At 42.6% G+C, this 17,516-nt stretch overlaps 1 protein-coding gene and 2 long non-coding RNA genes across 27 annotated transcripts in view; 2 read left to right on the top strand and 1 right to left on the bottom strand.

Annotated features, from left to right (window-relative positions):
• The window catches only part of LOC111928629 (integrator complex subunit 6-like), a 50,785-nt gene extending 39,925 nt beyond the window's left edge, over positions 1-10,860 (bottom strand). For 3 of the 24 annotated variants that reach the window (XR_015276541.1, XR_015276546.1, XM_086851073.1), the window contains exons 1-3: positions 10,497-10,531; positions 9,841-9,877; positions 8,119-8,220 (exon numbers count right to left, since the gene is read on the bottom strand). The gene's annotated coding sequence lies outside the window, so the exon portion shown is untranslated. The other 21 variants (XR_015276538.1, XM_086851070.1, XR_015276551.1 and 18 more) reach the window with 17 other exon arrangements.
• Positions 20-8,693, top strand: LOC111922096 (uncharacterized). 2 transcript variants are annotated; one of them, XR_015276555.1, is made up of 4 exons: positions 20-383; positions 808-892; positions 3,849-3,928; positions 6,743-8,693. It is a non-coding gene; the product is annotated as an uncharacterized LOC111922096 (long non-coding RNA). The 2 variants fall into 2 exon arrangements; XR_015276554.1 differs by having other exon boundaries at positions 76-383; positions 6,747-8,095.
• On the top strand, positions 10,483-17,107 carry LOC147650574 (uncharacterized). Its single transcript, XR_015276556.1, has 3 exons — positions 10,483-10,662; positions 13,770-13,894; positions 14,206-17,107. It is a non-coding gene; the product is annotated as an uncharacterized LOC147650574 (long non-coding RNA).
• Positions 17,108-17,516: the final 409 nt, after the last annotated feature.

Raw genomic sequence — 17,516 nt, 5'->3', positions numbered from 1 at the left:
GCGCGCGCGCCGCACCTGTCACACGCACAGAGCGCCCGCCCCGCCCCTCTGCGGGGTCCCCCGCCCCGCGCTCCAGGGGCTGCCCCGCCCGGCCCCTCGCGGTCCGGCCCCTCACGGTGGCACTTGGTCCCAATGCCGCCGTGTGCCCCCAGGACTCCCGGTGTCCGCGGCTGAGTCATCGCGCCGCCGCTTCACCTCGGCCCGCGCAGCCCTCGATGGCTGGGGAGCCCCGTGGGGCTGAGGGAGCGGGAACTGTGTGCTGCTCCCGGGGTGCCGAGCGAAGCCTCTCAGCTGCTCGGTGACATAACCGCCCCCGTTCCTGGTCTCTAGAGGTTTCACTTAAGCACTAAATCCCCAGCCCTCCGCGTGCCAGCCTTTCCCAGGTCAGGTAACAGCCATCTCCCAGAGGCAGTGCCTGGATCTGGGCACCACACGCTGACAGGGAACTCAGTGTACCTGGATCAAGGCAGGATGGCAGCAACTTAATTGTGGCAAAACTGAAAATACATAAACCCTGCAATATTTCCTACCACTCATAAAAAAAAATAAATAAAATAAAAAGGTATTATCTGAAGGGAGGGATCACAGAATCAATAAGCCTGGAAAGTCTCCCTCAGAACATCTAGTCCAACCTGTGGCCCAACACCACCCTGTCAACCAGACCATGGCACTGAGTGCCACATTCAGTCTTCCCTTAAACACCTCCAGGGACGGTGACTCCAGCACCTCCCTGGGCACCCCTTTCCAATGTGTAATCACCCTTTCTGTGAAGAAATTCCTCCTAATGTCCAACCTAAACCTCCCCAGACAGCTCAATACCATGTCCCCTTGTCCTGCCACTGGTTGCCTGGGAGAAGAGCCCAACTTGCACCTGGCTACAACCTCCTTCCAGGTAATTTTGGAAATAAGGTCCTGCCTGAGCCTCCTCTTCAAGGTGCCCTGCTCCAATGGGCCTGGGAGCCAGCACCGACAGCAACCAGATAAGGGGAAGGAGACTGAGGAAGTATTTAGCACTATGTCCACTCATGAATGCTTGTTTGTTTCCAGGAGTAAATCCAAAACACACAAAAGCAGCACTGCCAATATGAATCTTACTTTAAAATAATAAAGAAACTGATAATATTTTCCAGTGCTTTTAAACTCAAAGGCTTTTTCCACGTATTTTTTTCCCATTCATTTCAACAGCAGGCAGAATCCGTTTCAGTTCTCACTCCATTTTTGTGAAGCACTTGGACAATACTGTTGTTGCACAACATCATAGGTGAATTCTAATGCCCCATTACAGAACATGATGAAATAGAGATGTTGGTAAAGATACCACTGCCCATTTTGATCAGAATAATTAGAGATGTAAACTCATTTAATTCAGATGTGTACTCATCCCTTTTGTCTCTAGAAAAAGCCCCACACCTGCACACAGGATCTGCAGTATCTATATTGGCTTTAGAAAGAAGTTTGTCTTTTAAAAAAACTACTGCAGATATTTTTCAAATAACATCTCATTCATTAATTATATTGAACCAAAAGTAGGTAAGTTAATAGTTGAAAAGCAGCTAATTTTGAAAAAGAATCCTGTCAAACTTGGAGACTCTATTCCATTATGCAGGCCCTCCATAAGTTGTGCATGTGTATCTGCAGTTAAGGTTTATGAATTTTAACAATCATAGCAGAAATGCCAGAAGGCGTAAACAGATAAATATTTTTACACAAGTGATTAGTGCACATGAATGGAGCCAGACTGAAACAAATGGGATTTGAATCTCTATAGATGAGATAAAAATACAGATACTTAATTTTTGTGCCAGTGCATGTTAGTCTTAAAAGATAACTCCTGAACAGGAATGGATTTGCAAAGGCCTGAATGGAAACTGAACTACTGGTAGAAGATGCCACCTAACACTGCCAGGTCCTGGCACAGGAACTCGTTGAGGCCACCTATGCATTGCTCTCATGTCAACCAGATGAGGTCAGAGACTCCCTTCTGCCTCCAGCTGACCTCAGCCAATTCCAGCTGGCAACCCAATAGCCCTGTGTCCTGCAGCCTCCTTGACTGCCTTTATGAAATGCTAAACAATTACAAGTTCTTTTTTTTTTTTAATTCCAGACCACCAGATACCTAAAAGACAATTTTTTCCCATCCAAACATAGTATTTAAAGGTCAAGATTAAACTCTTCTTTTCCTCACAGGTTGACCTTTCCAAGGGCAGCAACAGGCAAGGTTCACATACTCTCCCTCTTTCTCTCTTGAGGATCTTGTTTTTTGGATCCTGCTCCAGCTAGACACTCCAAGAACTAAAGTCTAGCAATCTTCTAGGTACAATCCAAGTCATTTATTTAGTTTAATGAGATAATTTTTATTCCTGAAATTACAGACCATGGTTGCTGACATGCATGAATGCAGCTAGAGTAGCTTTTACTCCTCTGTACAGTTTATGTTTGCAGTGCTGACTACCTGGCAGCTGTGGCAGTGGACATTCATCATCTTTATAAAGTTGAAACTTTTCTTGGTTTTGAATTGAAAATACACTCATCTACATTTCTTTAAACGCAATAGTTAAAGAAATTGTCTTTATGGGGAAATTAATCACAACAGCTACAGCAGTTTAAGCTCTCCTATAATTAAATATTTTGAAATAATTTCTGTATAGATATTCTATCCCAAAATAAAAAGGAATAGAATCCTGGATTAGTAATTCCAGTCAATTTTTGAACAAAATGGATCAGTGGTATTTTTCCCTTTTGTGCTGATAAAGTATTATTTTTCTGTTTCTTGTCCTAACACAGCTTAACATCTAAGCTGTTGCCTCTAACAGGATTTTAGCACTAACAGTTCATTTCTTAACACTTTTATATTGCTTCATCTTACTTTTTTCTCACCTAGCTGCTTTCTGCCCTGAACAAGTAATACATCTGTGAGAGAGGAGCCATGCTGCTTTAAGCACCAAAGGTGCTCAGCTTTGGCAACGATTAGCACCTGAATTTGGGGCACACTGGATACATTAGTCAGAAATTATCTACTTAAAATCTGGATCAACAGCTAAACCCTTCAAACCCCCCTCTGTGGCTCCCTATCTTGGTCATGTAATACAGCCGCCCTGATGACTTTCCTGCTTAGTTTAAAACGCTTCCAGCCAGAGCAGAAATGGCCACTGCTAAATCACTACAAAAATATGGATTAATCCATGCTATGACTGGGAGGTATGATCCCTATCACACAAAAAAAGGGGCTGCCACCAGAGCTAAGGGACTTGCTTGGCACCACACAAGGTGAATTTTTCAGTATCACAGTGAGAATTCAGAAGGGTTTAGCTCTTAGGCAACCATAGATCTGTGCCGTCCCTTTCAAAAAGGTGAAATCCCCTGTTAAACAATTTGTGTGCAGCTGGACCCGGGTGTGGAAGGTAAGAAACTGTTCTAAATAACAGCTCCTTCACAGTTATATTCAAGATGGCAGAAACTGAGCAAATTCAAATCCTGTGATATTGTGTGCTGTATCAGGGCAAAATATTCTCCCCTGTCAGCAGTTAGCTGCTCTTAAGCCAGACACTAGAAAAGGCCAGGCTGCTTCTGCCAGTGTGTCACACAGCCTCTTCTGGAAAAACAAAACAGAAAAAAAACCCCAAACCAACAAACACAAACAAAACCCCCAAACCAGTATTTTCCAGGATATTGCTCAGCAGGACCTTTTTGCTTTTTCCGATTTTGTAACTACACTACAAACTTCTACAAAATTGCAACTTACCCTTAAAGATTTCTGCCCCTTTCACTTGCTCCATCTCCTTTCTGCAATGATTCCACTCAAGTGCTTGGGAGCCTAATCCAAAATTTGCCTTTTTGCTGCTTTTCAGGAATCTGGGCTTGCAGATAGGAAGACAATAATGGAAGCTGAGGAGCAAACCCTGGTTTACTGTGAGCCATCAGACTCTGTGTAAGTCTCCGGTGGAGATGTGCACCTGAATTTCTTTTCACAGGCTTCAACAAATTCAGGAATTCCATTTTCAGCTAAATATAAAGAACAGACCATGGATACATGCCCTGACTGCAGCACGTTTTCTGCTGATTTATTGACTGTGCATAAATACTGCACTATAACTGTCATATTTAACTACAAAGAGAGAGAGCTGTATGCTCAGGAAGATAATTCAGGGCAACTCTGAGGTTTTTCATCTGTCTTCCATGTACTTCAGAAAAAGCAGCCACTTAGCAAAAGGGCAGAGTCCAGCCATCCTGATTTTGTCCCCTTCTCCCTCAGACATGTGTTAACCCTTTGCTGTGCACAGTTCAGCAAGATTCCTCTTCCCACAGTTTTTATGCAAGCACAGGTAATACTGCCCACAGTCCAAAGGTGAAAGCAAGATCCATAGCCTGCATAACAGCAGACACAATTTAATTTCGATTTTGCTTTAAAGACCAATGAGAAGGGGATGAGGAAGTGATTGGTTACCTAAGATGAGAGATCGTTTTGCAATACTGGTAGACAAGCAAAATTCTGACAAAATGTCTCCGAGGAGACATGAAATGAACCCACGAAGCAGCACTTTGAACAGCTAAGCAAGCCAGACCAGATTTCCAGACAGGCAAGGCTTTCCATACAAGAACAGGTTTCAAAGTCCAAGAGTGTCTCTAAAGAGGAAACAACATTCAGAATTAAAGTTTGAAAAGTATTCTGGCTGCTGAAAAAGAAACTGAAACCTTCTCCTGTTTAGCAAACTGGAGAATTGAGTTACTCTACACCTTAGAAGATAAGAAAAAGGAATTAAAATTGTGCACATACCTATGCAGGGAGATAGAAAATTGCAAGTGTGTGCTTCAGCTTAGTGCATGTTTGTCATCCAACAGCAAATATCATCAGATTAATGGCCCCAGCCCCGAGCCCCCATATGTCCTGCCAAGTTCTCCCCAAGGAAAGATTTATCATTTCTCACTGGTAAACACAGGGAGAAAACAGAGCTTGTTCTAGGGGGTAAGAGAAAGGAAGAAGGATTTGTGGCTGAGGCAGGAGCCTTGCATCAGGCAGTCACAGCCACGGGGAGCAGGGGCTCACGGGCCAGGGATGCTCCAAGTGTAGGTGCATTTGAATTGACAGCCAGCCAAGAACTGTATGAAATTCCCCGTTACTTCCTTTTACTGGTCTTATGCTAAGTGTTGCTAAGCTGTACCTGGGAATCAGGCCAAATCAGCTTGGGATCGTTGGATGAAAAGCATTAAAAAAAAAAAAAATCCAGAGTATTACCAGTGTGGAAAGCAACAATATGAATTAAATGAATGAATGTGCAAGTGGCAGGATTTGGATTTTATTACATTCTACAACGTAAAATATAAAGGCAGACTACAAAATTGCCACTTCTGAGGAAAACTACACCCTTCTGCCTGGGATCCTGTGAGGAAGAGTCATAAAAGCAGCATATCATTACCAGAACTGAAACCTGAAAATACATATGTTTAAATAGACTGGAGCCAAGAGGGACTGGTTAGGAGAGTCGTTTTCCCAGGCTATGCTACACAGATTTGTGCCACCAAGTGAGAATTTCACACAGTTTCATCTATCACCTATCAGAATTTATTTTATGGCAAAGAGTACTCATGGGCTGGGGACCTGCTCTGAACTGACAGGATTTATCATAAAGCAAAAGCCACACTTGGCTGTTTAATTTCTGGACACAGTTATGATTTTTTACTATATACATGACTTGCCTGCAACAGAAATTCTCCCTTGCAGAGTTCAAAGTATCTCTCACAGAGAAAGTTTAGCTAACCTGACTGCACTCCCCATGCTACTTGTGCCTGATCCAAAGCACACCAGACCCTGCTGGAAGCCTCAGGGAGCCTCAGCCCTCTGATTTCAGCTCAGCAAGTCACCTTTCACCTCTCAGCATCATTTCACAGCACTGGAAACACCCACTGTCCCTCACTGGCATGGCACCTTGTGTCTTAAAAAAAAAAGTCAGGGACAGTCTCCAAAATATTGGTGGGACACCACTCCATGGGATGTTAACTCTGTGATGAAGGCACCTAAAGTAACTTACTGGTCCCAAACAGGAAATGTTATTATCTTTTAGGGATGAATATTAACATTTCCAACAGATCCTTAACAGATCATCATCATCTTACTGAAGATCATGTCATGGAAGATCGAGTATAATGACATGAGTCATGACATGGAGTATGTTTATCATTATTTGGTTCCTCCAAAACAAGCAAAAATTATACAGAAAACACTGTGCCATAAAATCATTGCGTTTTACTGTAAGCAATTTTCACAAAATATTTTTCCCCCAAAGGAATCCCCTATTTAATCCTAAAGACTATTTGTCATTAAAGACAGTTACAAAAGCAGGCAGAATTATCTACTTGGAACACAAGGCTTTGGTGCCATGTGAGCTCCCACTGGTTCTGTTAGAGACCTTCACCAGCACTTTCCATGGGTACCTGGCCTTCCTACCTTGATTTCCCTAGTTGCAGAAGTGCTTATTTTGTTGTTTTCACTTTTTTTTTTAACAATTTAAAACCGTATCAAGGCCTCGGCTATGGAAGCGAGAGGAATCAACCCTGCCCTGTAGCTCTCACCGGCTAATTTCAGCCATGATCTAATGAGTGGGTGGTAACAAGACAGAGGCGGGACAGGAGGGAAAGGCCCAAGCAGCGCTAGGAACTTAGCAGGAAATTCAGCAAAAAGCAAGTGCATAGGAAAATAAAAAGATCTTTCCATTCTTCAATTTTTTTTTTTTTTTTTTTTTTCAAGATAGATAATGAAGAAGAGGAAGTGAAAGCTCATCCCCTGAAGTATCTTCTAGGAGTTTAGAAGAAACAAGTTTCCAGGAAGACCTTAGGCAGGGACACAACTTCATCTTGTAAGAGCAGCTCTCTGTGTAGGGGCATGGAAAGAGAAGGCAGGAGGAGACAGTGCAGGGCAGCAGCACTGCCAGCAGCACACAGCAGATGGGAAATCCAAAGAACTGAGACACAGCAGGAAGCAAGAAGTAGGTGTACAGAGTCTTGAAGAGTCAGCTCGAATGCGACAAGGTAGGAAAAAAGGGCACAAGGGTGGAAGAGCTTTGTGACTTTGCCAGACTGGAAGGACAGCAAGGTGCTCCCTGCAGATGGTTGTGCTCAGATCTGGCGACATTTGCATTTGCCTTTCTCAGATGGAGTATTTGTGCCAGATAGGAACACAGAAACTTAAAATAAAAATGTGCTCTCTTTTACACCTCTGTCCCTTCAGATTTAGACATAATAGAAGAAACTGTGCTTATTCTGGACTAAGTGGAATCAAACAGCCCCACTCTCTCTGGAGCTGCTGTGTCCTGTTAGTGCTGTCAACCTTGCTCAGTACAGACTGAATTATTGAACTTCCTGAACTCCCAGTTTTGTCACTTCCTTGCACTCACTCAATTTTTGTGTATTAAGTTGGAAGATTTGTTCACGACAAAGAAGAACTTCAAACCCAGACACTTCCGTTTATTTGCTGCATTCTCTTACCTAGGTTTGGATATGAACGCAAACTCAAACTGTTACAAGAGTTACAAGGAGTTACAAGAACAACATTTTCTCTTCCTTTCAGAAGCTTTTGATGATTTCCAAGAGCCAAAAGCTAATTATTTTGGCACAAAGAGGCACCAAAGAAACTTTTCTCCATGGCATTGCTGTATAGCCGCTTGACACTTTTGTCTGAGACGAGAAAGAAAGAGAGGCATAATAAAAAGCCCATGTTTGTCTTTTTTGAGATACAGAACAGTTTCACTGCAAGAAGAAATTAAATAGACAAAGGCTCTTCAGGTTGGAAAAAAAAGATGACTGCAGAGGGAAATTATGGCAGTCTGTAAAACACAGAACGGAGAAGGTAAATGCAGAGTAATTGTTCACTTTCTCTTGCAGCACAAAAGCTGAGTGGGCATCCAACAAAGGCATTTAGCAGCAGGTTTAAAACAAACACACCCAAAAGGAAGTACTCTTTCCTACCATCCATAATTGCCTTGTGGCAGTCAGTGTGCCTCAGGAGGTTGTGAAGACTGAAAATGGATTTTAAAAGGCATTAAACAAATTCATGTGGGACAGTGTAATCTAAGAGCAAATAAACACTGTAGCTTTGGTGAAACTTTTGTGTTTTCAAAGCCTTACCCAGAGCTGGGAGGAGGCACCAAGTGGAGATGATTCGGTATGTGGCCTTTTCCTCCCTCCCTGTGCTGTTCCTGGAAGCAGCGTGGCAGTTCCTGTTCCCTGCTGAACTCGAATATTTCACATCACTGAGGAGCTGCAAACGTTCTCTGCATCCTCCTGCCCGACTCTACCTTCCAGCAGACTCCCTCGGAGGGCAGGAGATGCTTCTGACAGGGCTTTGCAATCCAACCCTCCCCCCATTTTCCCTAGAGCAACCACACTTATAATTGTGCAGAGAGAGAATATTGCGTTAGTGCAGGTTAAACCAAGGAAAATTTCAATCCTATGTTTTGGCATTTAATTACAGCATTTATCTCATATTAAAAGGGTAGAAAATGCAGCTGCCCCCATTACTGGTCAAAATGCTTGTTAGTTCTCAATAATAATTCAGTACTTTCTGCAAAACAAAAAAAACCCCAACAAAACAAACAAACAAAAAAAAAAGACAAAGCAACCAAGTAACTGGTCTCCATAGCCAAGTGAAACTAACGATTTACCTCAGACAGCAAGGAAAACCAAACAAACAAAAAGAAAAACCAGAAAATCCACCCTGAAGTCACTCAGTTTCATTTTTAAAAAAATGTGTCTACAATAAAAGATTTTATATTCGACATTCATATAAAAGACAAAATTTCCAGTTATGATTATGCTCACCCTTTTATTAAAAAAATGCTGTAATAATGACAATTCCCATCCAAAGATTTTCAAATTTCAATTATTCCCTATTCAGCTAAACCCATTGTGTTTTCAAGGAAAATCCAGCTGAACTGGGAGTTTGTGCCAGCCTTTCCCATGTCACAACAAGCTCATTTGTCACCCCAACACTTCTGCAGCCTTGCACAACACACACTCTGCATCACCACCAAGCCAGGGACAGGCAGCTTGTCCCTTATCCCCAGCAGCCCCACCCTCCTACCACCCCCTGTACATGCTCCCCTTTCCTCCCAGCACACACATCCTGCTCCCTCATTTTACCATCCAGCAGAAAAGCGGGAGAGAAGAAAGCAGCAGACAAGGGGGAAGGGAAAAGGACACAGTGGGTAATCAATGCTGGGTACAAGTCTTATATATGTATTTACAGGAAATGAAATTAAAAATGCAAGGGGGAAGACCACAAAAGCCTAGTGACAGTGGCACAGTGGAAATCTGTGATGAGCTACTGGTGAATTAAGGTTTCCATAGCACTTGTATTCTCAGTTTAGGAGTAGGTTAAAATGAAAAATAGAGGCAAATGGTTACACGTGCACTAAGGCAGGGGGATCTTGAGTTGGTCAGCACCCCTGGTGGTGTGGGTCTTCTGGGAAGGGAGTCGCTGAGACTGGACTGTGCCCTTCAGGGGGTTGTATGTCAGCACAATGCTTTGGGTTTCCAGCTAAGTGCTCACAAAGCTTTTTCCCTTCTCTACTTGCTCAGGTCTTCTCAGTGCTCACACATTATGGAACACAGATGACAGAGCAAATAAAATGCAGGAAAATGGATGGATAGAGGAAAAAAAAAAGAAATAAACATTTGAAAAGTAGATATGAAAAAACAAGTATAGATCAGGAGGGAAATAAGCAAAGAGAGAAGCACAGTACTACAAGGTTCCTGCTGTTCTTGAGAAAGAGCCACTGTGATGCAAAATACATAACTCAGCACATTGAAATAATGAACTACCCTTTGATACACATAAAAGGAGTTTACCTGAATCATGTCTCAGGAAAACAATCACCTGATAAAGCTAAAATCACCATAAAAATATAAGTTAATTTTTTAATTCAGAAGTAGGAACTAAAGAGAGTATTTAGCCATCAGACTGCTTAAAAAACCAGAACAGTATATTACATCTTAGTGTATCAAAGCAGAACACTTCAGAATGGTGGCAACAAAAGAAAAATTTGCCTTAGCTTTCCAAAAAGACTTTCAGTGAAACACAGACGTTTCAGTTAATGGGCTTTGACTGTGGGTATTTTAGCTCTAGGCAGTCTTGCCTGGTGCACTTTGAGCTTAATTCTCTGAGGTATCAATCACTTGAAACTCCAGATGAACTCAGGAAGATCAGCAGCTGATTCTAGTCAGAGTCAAGCCCAGCTGTCCCAAAATGGTTAATCAAAGAGGCATTAAAAAATGTGAATCCAGCAAGGATATGGTAACCAGGGGTTCATGCATTAAGAAAGCAGCAGGACCCTAAATCTGATGATACTGCCTGTATCATCATAAATGGCAGAGTAAAAAACAGAAAATGTCCTGACAGTGATATCCAAATGTATTCTTTTCCAAATGCAGCACAAGCTGCAACATGCAGCACTCGTGCCTGAGGAAGAGCAGTCCCTGGGCCTGAGGAGCAAGCAGGACAGCACCTGTAGCCATGTGGGTTGTGGCTCCTGCAGGGAATGCAGTTAGGGCCGGTGCATTCCTTGCTAATTAAATACAGTCCTAGGCTACCAGCCAATTACCTCTGCAACCTTCCCAGGGCCACATTTGCAAATCTCTGGTCAAATATGGGATATGTGGAACACTTGAAAGGTAAGTAAACTCAAATTTAAAGCCTTACTGCATACCAGATACAACCATAATATTTTTCTTACTTGTTTACTATTTTCAAGCAAAAGCAGCAAAGACTCTCTGGACTCTTAACTTCCCATTGCTTGCAGAGGCTCAGAAAGCTCTCCCATGAGCCCTTTGCTTCCAGGCTCTGGGACTGACACATCTACAGCACCCCCAGCTCCCTGGAGCTGGTGATGTGGCAAACAGGGAGGGCAATAAAATGAGGTGGGGCAGTGCTGCAGCAACACCGTGGAAAACTGCTGTACTTGCTGTGAGTGTAACATGGAGACTCCTGCAGTCAGCTCAGCTCTTTGTCAAAGTACAAAATGAGAATCTTATCTTTTCCAAAGCTTTCCTTGAAACACTATACAGAGCTGTGCCTGTGTGTAAGCTTTATCCTCAGCTGCTCCTTTCCCAATAGATAGGCAAAAGAGTGTGATCTGATTTCAGAGGCCAGGGCTACACTCTGCATTCTGCCTCCAAATAGAGCTTTTCCTTAACACCTTTAAAACAAAGCCAGCTCATCTAGGAAATGGGGCTCTGCAGACAGTGGGCTTTAGGGGTTTGGTGACAGTTCTTTCTTGCTGAGATTTGTTTTCTGGTCAGAGCCTAATCATGAGTTTTCCAGCAGTACAGAACATGCACATAACTCAGCAAGGCAGCTGGCAGTGGCCACATCCTTCCAAAATCCAGTGATCAGGATTAAACAAGCTTGGTAAAAATCCTTGTTTTGTGATTACTCTGCAACCAAGAAAGCAGCTGGGAATGATTCTGTCACTACCAGGTCTTCCCACACATCCTGCTTTCATCTTAATTTTTATTCATTGGAACATGCAAATTTCCTGTGACACGGGCTGAAATTGCTTCTATTGCATTTCCAAAAGACATCAGAGGATTTCAGCATCAGTCACTATGTCACACAGGCCATTAAACAAATTTTAACGGACAATAGCAGAAAAAAACCCTGAACCAAAAAACATACCGAAAAACTCAGTTCTCCCTCTGGAAACACTATTGTTTATTGCTGTCAAGGTCAATGAAACTATAGGCAAACTGTTTCAGCGAGCCAGGCAGATTTATGTGTGCTAATATTCCACATTGTTAGTGCAGAAATATTTTAAGAGCAGTTAAAATCAGAAGTAGGAAGGCATCAGATACAGCAGCTGAATAAAAACTCTTGAGTGGCATTGAGGCCAATCTGCTGCCTCTCCAAGAGTCCCTTCCTTTTTGAATCTTGGGAGAGAGAGACAAACAGGTCAATTTCTTCAAATTCAGTGAAGAAAATATGAATTTTTTGCCTCAGAGACTAGGGACTCTTTGCTGCTCCCCAGAGAAGACCCAAATTGTATCCAGTTCCTTCAGCCATCCCAGATGTCTGCCCCAGAATCCTGCATACAAAGCAAAGAAAGTCCCATAAAAAGCAAGTATCATCATGCTGGAAGAAGCTCTCCAGATGAGCCCAGGTCTGGGATCATAACAAATGGAAACACTTCTCCCAGCCATGGTGATGGGCATGTCATACATCTCTTGTAATAATCAAATTATTTGTTTGTTCAAAAATGAAGCCTTTTGTATCTTAGCAAAAACTAAAGCAGGGAGCATAACCAACCATCAAGACTGAGCAACAGAGACACTCTCCTGTTACTGGTTTAGTTGCCAATATTTTAGTTTAGTGACAGATATTAGTCCCAACTGTTAACAGTCGTATAAACCAATTCACATTCAGCATGTTTCACATGGTGTCAGTGTTTTATTCTCATTCACTGAGGAAGAAATCAGTATCTAATCAAAAGGAGCCAAAGGCTCTTGTCATTGAAAATCACCTTGACTGCTGCGTGCCCCCTTTTCTTCACCACCCAGCAAAATTTTGACTATTGTTAACAGGTTTGGTTTGGTTTTTTGTTCTTTTAAATGGTACACTTTGTGCCTTTTTCATCTAAATCAGGTAACATTTGCAGCCTGGCCTTAGATGACTAAGGGCAATACAGGGAATAAAAGGCAGAAATGAAACAGAACTTCAATTTCCTTACTTAAAGTTATGAGCTTTACCACTCTCCAGTGCTGCCTCCCTCACTGAAATAGTAAAGTGTAAGTGCAGGCAGCTCTGGTGTTCAGATTATATGATCCCAGCCTTCGTCTTTTGTTGTTGCTCGTTCATCCTTTTTATGTAACTGTTGCCTTAGCTGTGAAACCCATAAAGGTCAACTTGACTCTAAACTGTATCATTGGGAAGAGTTATCAATATTGCAGACAAAGCATACAAAGCTGCCACACATTTTCTTGATTTTTGGGAGAAAGTATGTTGGTAACTTTATTCTAAATGCAACTGCTTCTGTGAAAATACCTCTGCAATCGAACTTACTGCTTAAGATTGGGCCTGCAAGAGGAGGAAGCTGTAAAGAAATGACACAGTCTTGCTAATAACTGTGTAGAGGGCAGAAATAAGGTCAGACAGCACTGCTGCTGTCTTTACTAAATTCCATGGATTTAATTTTTGTCTCCCATTGCTATAATTTCAGTGGTATTGCTTTATCGACTTTTATCCTAATGTAATCCAATGTATCCCAACTGTTCATTGTTTCTCTTAGTAAAATATTTCTTGTGGGTGTAATAAGATTTTGGTGAATTTATCAGTATAATCACAAAAATTGCAAAAAACTAAAAATAAAAATACACCAACTGCAATATGTATGTGCTCTATACTCAACTCTGTTATTAGTGTTATATTGGGAAAAGACTGCACTAGGCCTGGAGTTTTATGGGGATCTGTGCTTCACTTATGCTGGGAACACCTTTCCCAGCTAAAGCACACTTTTACTGTAATGAAATGCTTCAAGCAATCAATAATTTTCTCAAAATTTCATTTTAGAGGAAAACTTCCGAGATCATCTCTGTCTTGTTTCAATATTTTCTCTCCAAAATCATTTTCCTGAGAGAAGTAGCACAGTGCCTATAAACAGGGGGTACATCATGCTGCAGTGCAGGGGATTCTAAATTAAAGCTCACATTTCAGTCTAACCATCACATCTTTATCTTCTGAATGCTGAAATTTTACCCAAGCTAACAAATTAAACTTCACAAAACAGGTGAAAGAGATCTCTCCCTCCAGCATTCATTATGCTGTTTCCTGCTTCCTTCCACTTTTCCCTGGAGCAAGGTGGGTGCAGCCCTGCAAGGAGAACATGGCAGGAGGGCTGTTTTGAGGCCACAGGTTTGTAACTCTGCCTGGTGTCACTTGCTGTCCCCACGCTCCTTCCCGAGCTGGTGCTGGCGTCTGGCTGGGCTGCTCGGGCACAGCTGAGGGGGAGGTGGGAAGCAGCACATGGAACTGCAGTGGGAAGGCGAAGGGGGCCACGTGGAAGGCAGCAGGAGAGCTGCTGGTGGTGGCACAGTGGGCAATGCCCACAGAACCCTCCCTGAGGCTCCCAGCACCCGCTGAGCAGAGCCTGGCTCTGAGCGTGGCAGAATGTTTTCTAAGAAAGGTTACAAACTTCAAACAGATAAAGATTTGGTTCCCACCAGGTTGTGGCCAGGTGTAATTTAGATCCCTCGCAAGAAGCCATCACCCCTGAGCTGAGCCATCCCTCAGGCTGCACTAAAACCACATAGGCACTGCAGGTCTGCTGTGAAAACCTAGATTATGCAACAATTCTCCTACCAGTGCCAAAGGAAACCTGGGAACTTCATTGCTACCCTTGTCCCCACTGACATTTTCATGACTTTCAAGAAGGAGATTATATCTGAGAACTGGCTATTACATGGGGGGTGAAAAAAAGCGAAGTAATTTAAAATAAATTTTGTTATGTTTGCATTTCAGAATAAATGTAAATTTGCACCAGAATTGATGTGGAATGAGACTTTCAAATGTGTTGGTACAAGGCTGCACATGAGGTAGTCACAGATGATTGATACAATGACTGATGCTATAATTTAGCTTTTTATGCAGTTTAAATGAGCACTCAATTCTGTACCCTTTAATCACAAAGTGGCATTTCATCTCAGGAGTAGCCAGCTGTAGTTCAATAAAAGAAAGGGTGCCCAACAGGAATAGGCAAAGTAGGCTGAGGCCTCCAAAAGAACCCAGATCAAAAACATTATTTGAAAAATGAAATATTAATATGGGCAAGGTTTCCAACTAAATGTTTCCTTTGGTATTTGTTCAAGTGAATGTTATACCTCTAGTGGCAGCAGAAGTGAATTATTTAGCATAATGACGATGGAAAATTCAGGCTACAGTTAAGGAGTTTCTACATCTTGGCTATAGGTATGTACATACAAAAATGTGCATAATTTTTGAAAAAATGAAACCTTAAATCCCTCTGTCAATAATTCACACTGCTCAGAGCCTGAAAGTGGAGCAGTAGAGGATGAGCAGGCCTTTCCAAGTTAAATATGGTGATTTGTCCAAGTAAAATGACAGAACTCGGGCTTCCACACAGAATTGGGATGCACCCATGGCTGATGCTGAAGTGGCTATTACCTCTCCTCAAAGGAAAGCTTGTTATAAAAATGCTGATGTACAGCCTGTCCCTGCAGGAATGAGGGAAGGCAAAGTGCTCACTCCTGCTGTTCCGAGAGGGAGGCACACGGCAGGCCTGGCTTAGGCTGCCACAGTGCTGCGAGTCAGGCTGTGGACATGCGTCTCCTCCCAAATCCAGCTCTGTTGACAGCACAGTCCTCCCCCAGTCTGCCCAGAGGCTGGTGAGCATTGCCCAGCAATAGGTTACCACCCCTCTGATCTGGATATACTTGTCTGAACACTCCTTAACCTATTTCAGAAAAAATCAGCTGGGCCAGCAAACCCTTATTACTTAAAATGTTAGGCCATGGTTGCACAGATGTTTTTGCTTCCCTGCAAAGCAAGCTCCAGCCATTTCTGTTCCCTTTCTCTGGGTCTGCTTTGGCTCTGCATTCCCCAATCCACAGTTCTATGCACTATTTTGTCTATTTCTATAAACCTAAGTTGTTGATGTTGGGGTTTTTTAAAGTTGGTTACCCCCAGCACTCCTCATTCACTTAACTGAATGTTACAGTCTGTGCAAACACATCAGAGGAGATGGTGAGGGGTTGGAAAAAATCACCAGAAGATTCCCTACATCATATTTGCCTTCAGAATAAATATCTTCAGGAAACCATGGTCTGACATTCCCTAATCCTCTTCTGGATTTGGCCTTTGGTAAACTACATGACTCTGGTTATTTTATAATCACAGAAAAAATGATCTTAACCTCTTCTTAGTGTGACCTCCCCCAGATCCACCAAACTTGGCAGAATCTCCACTGTGCAAGGGGGCTTTGGCCTGGGCCTTCATGTAAGTTATTTGGGCTGTTCACAAGTGATACCCTCCCATAGACAGTTTGGAACATGCCCAAGGCAGGTTGCTTCTAATGCCTTAAGGCAAAGGGGTCACTGTAATACCAGATGGAGAAATAAACCCTAACCGCTGTGTGTGCAAATCAGGCACAGGTAGGATCTGCACGTCCTCTTCAAGCCAGAGCAGGTAGATTATCTGTACTCTAAGCTTCTCAATCGTTGGTGGCAGCAAAGCCCAAATCCAGAAGCATTTTGAATTTCCAGGTCAGAGATCAACTCCAGCCCAGTTCCCTCCCAGTCTCTCTTTTCTGCAGCATGTTTGGAATGTGTCGAAAGCTGCACAAACTAAACACAAGACCATCTGCTTAGCAGCAACAGCAGCTCCTTGTCTTCAACTTCCAGCCTTTGAAAATCCCTTGTCTTGGTCCTGCTGTCCAAACTAAAGAATGAATTCAGCAGGAAGGACTAGTGCTCTCCAGAGTAATTCCCAGCAGAACTCCAAGAGGAAGCCTGGAGCCTGCCTTGGCGTCATGCTCAAGAAACAGAACATGCAGTGTGGAGAGCCCTTCAGAGAGCGGCCAGGATCAGAGAGGGAAGGACAAATGGTACCTGCGGTCAGCTTTTAGCAACAAATCCAAATATCAGGGCAAATATCAGCGTTTGCTGAGGCGATAGCAAAGCTGTCAGTGAGACTGCCCTGCCTCCCCTCCCTACAGCTGCACAAAGACTCAATAAGTCACACAGAGAACGCTTGAGCAGTGGAGGTGCAAAACGGAGCGTATTAACTGAAGCTTTTAATAAGATTTTGATAACAATGATTTTTATGTTAATCTCTGAAGAGTTTGCTTTTGTAGCATATAACTGATAAGCATATAATCTAGTTTTAATTTAATCTCTGCAGGTGTTTCCCGATGGTAAATGTTAAATTTTTATTGCTTCCTTAGGCAGTAATAATAGGGCAAATGTCTGTAGGGCTCCCACCATCCGTTTGTATGCAGATAGCATCATACTTTATAATAGCTGTAAATCTGACAGGATAGACTCTTACTGTTGAGATGACATTATAAATATGTGTCAACACTGAATAAATATCTTTGAAAGGAAAATAAAATAGAGATGTTATTAGAGGTCTAATGAAACAGCCATAACTGCTTATTTATAAGAGATGTATGCGCACATCCTTGGAAAAAAGTAGAGCCCATGCTGGGTTTGCAGCTTTCCGATGAGCAGGACCTGGAGATTCTCAGCAGGGTCCTGCAGACAATGCAGAAATAGATCCTACACTTCATAAAGATGATGACTGTCTATAAACCTCTACATGTTTGTTCTCTCTGAGGTTTCAAAATGATTATAAATACCACAGTGTCTAAGACTCAATTATGGCTTCTTTCATACAGCTTAGGAGCACAGCATGTCAGGAGCTCCCACATGAAGAACCACAAGACTCCAAGTACAAGGAACTGAACCCTGATGCCTCTCTGAAGTGTAATGCAAACACATTTTGGGCAAAATTCACTCAG

Source organism: Cyanistes caeruleus, chromosome 14 (assembly GCF_971803275.1).
Source record: "Cyanistes caeruleus chromosome 14, bCyaCae1.hap1.1, whole genome shotgun sequence".
NCBI lineage: Eukaryota > Metazoa > Chordata > Aves > Passeriformes > Paridae > Cyanistes > Cyanistes caeruleus.
This window is presented reverse-complemented; position numbering and strand designations above follow the sequence as displayed.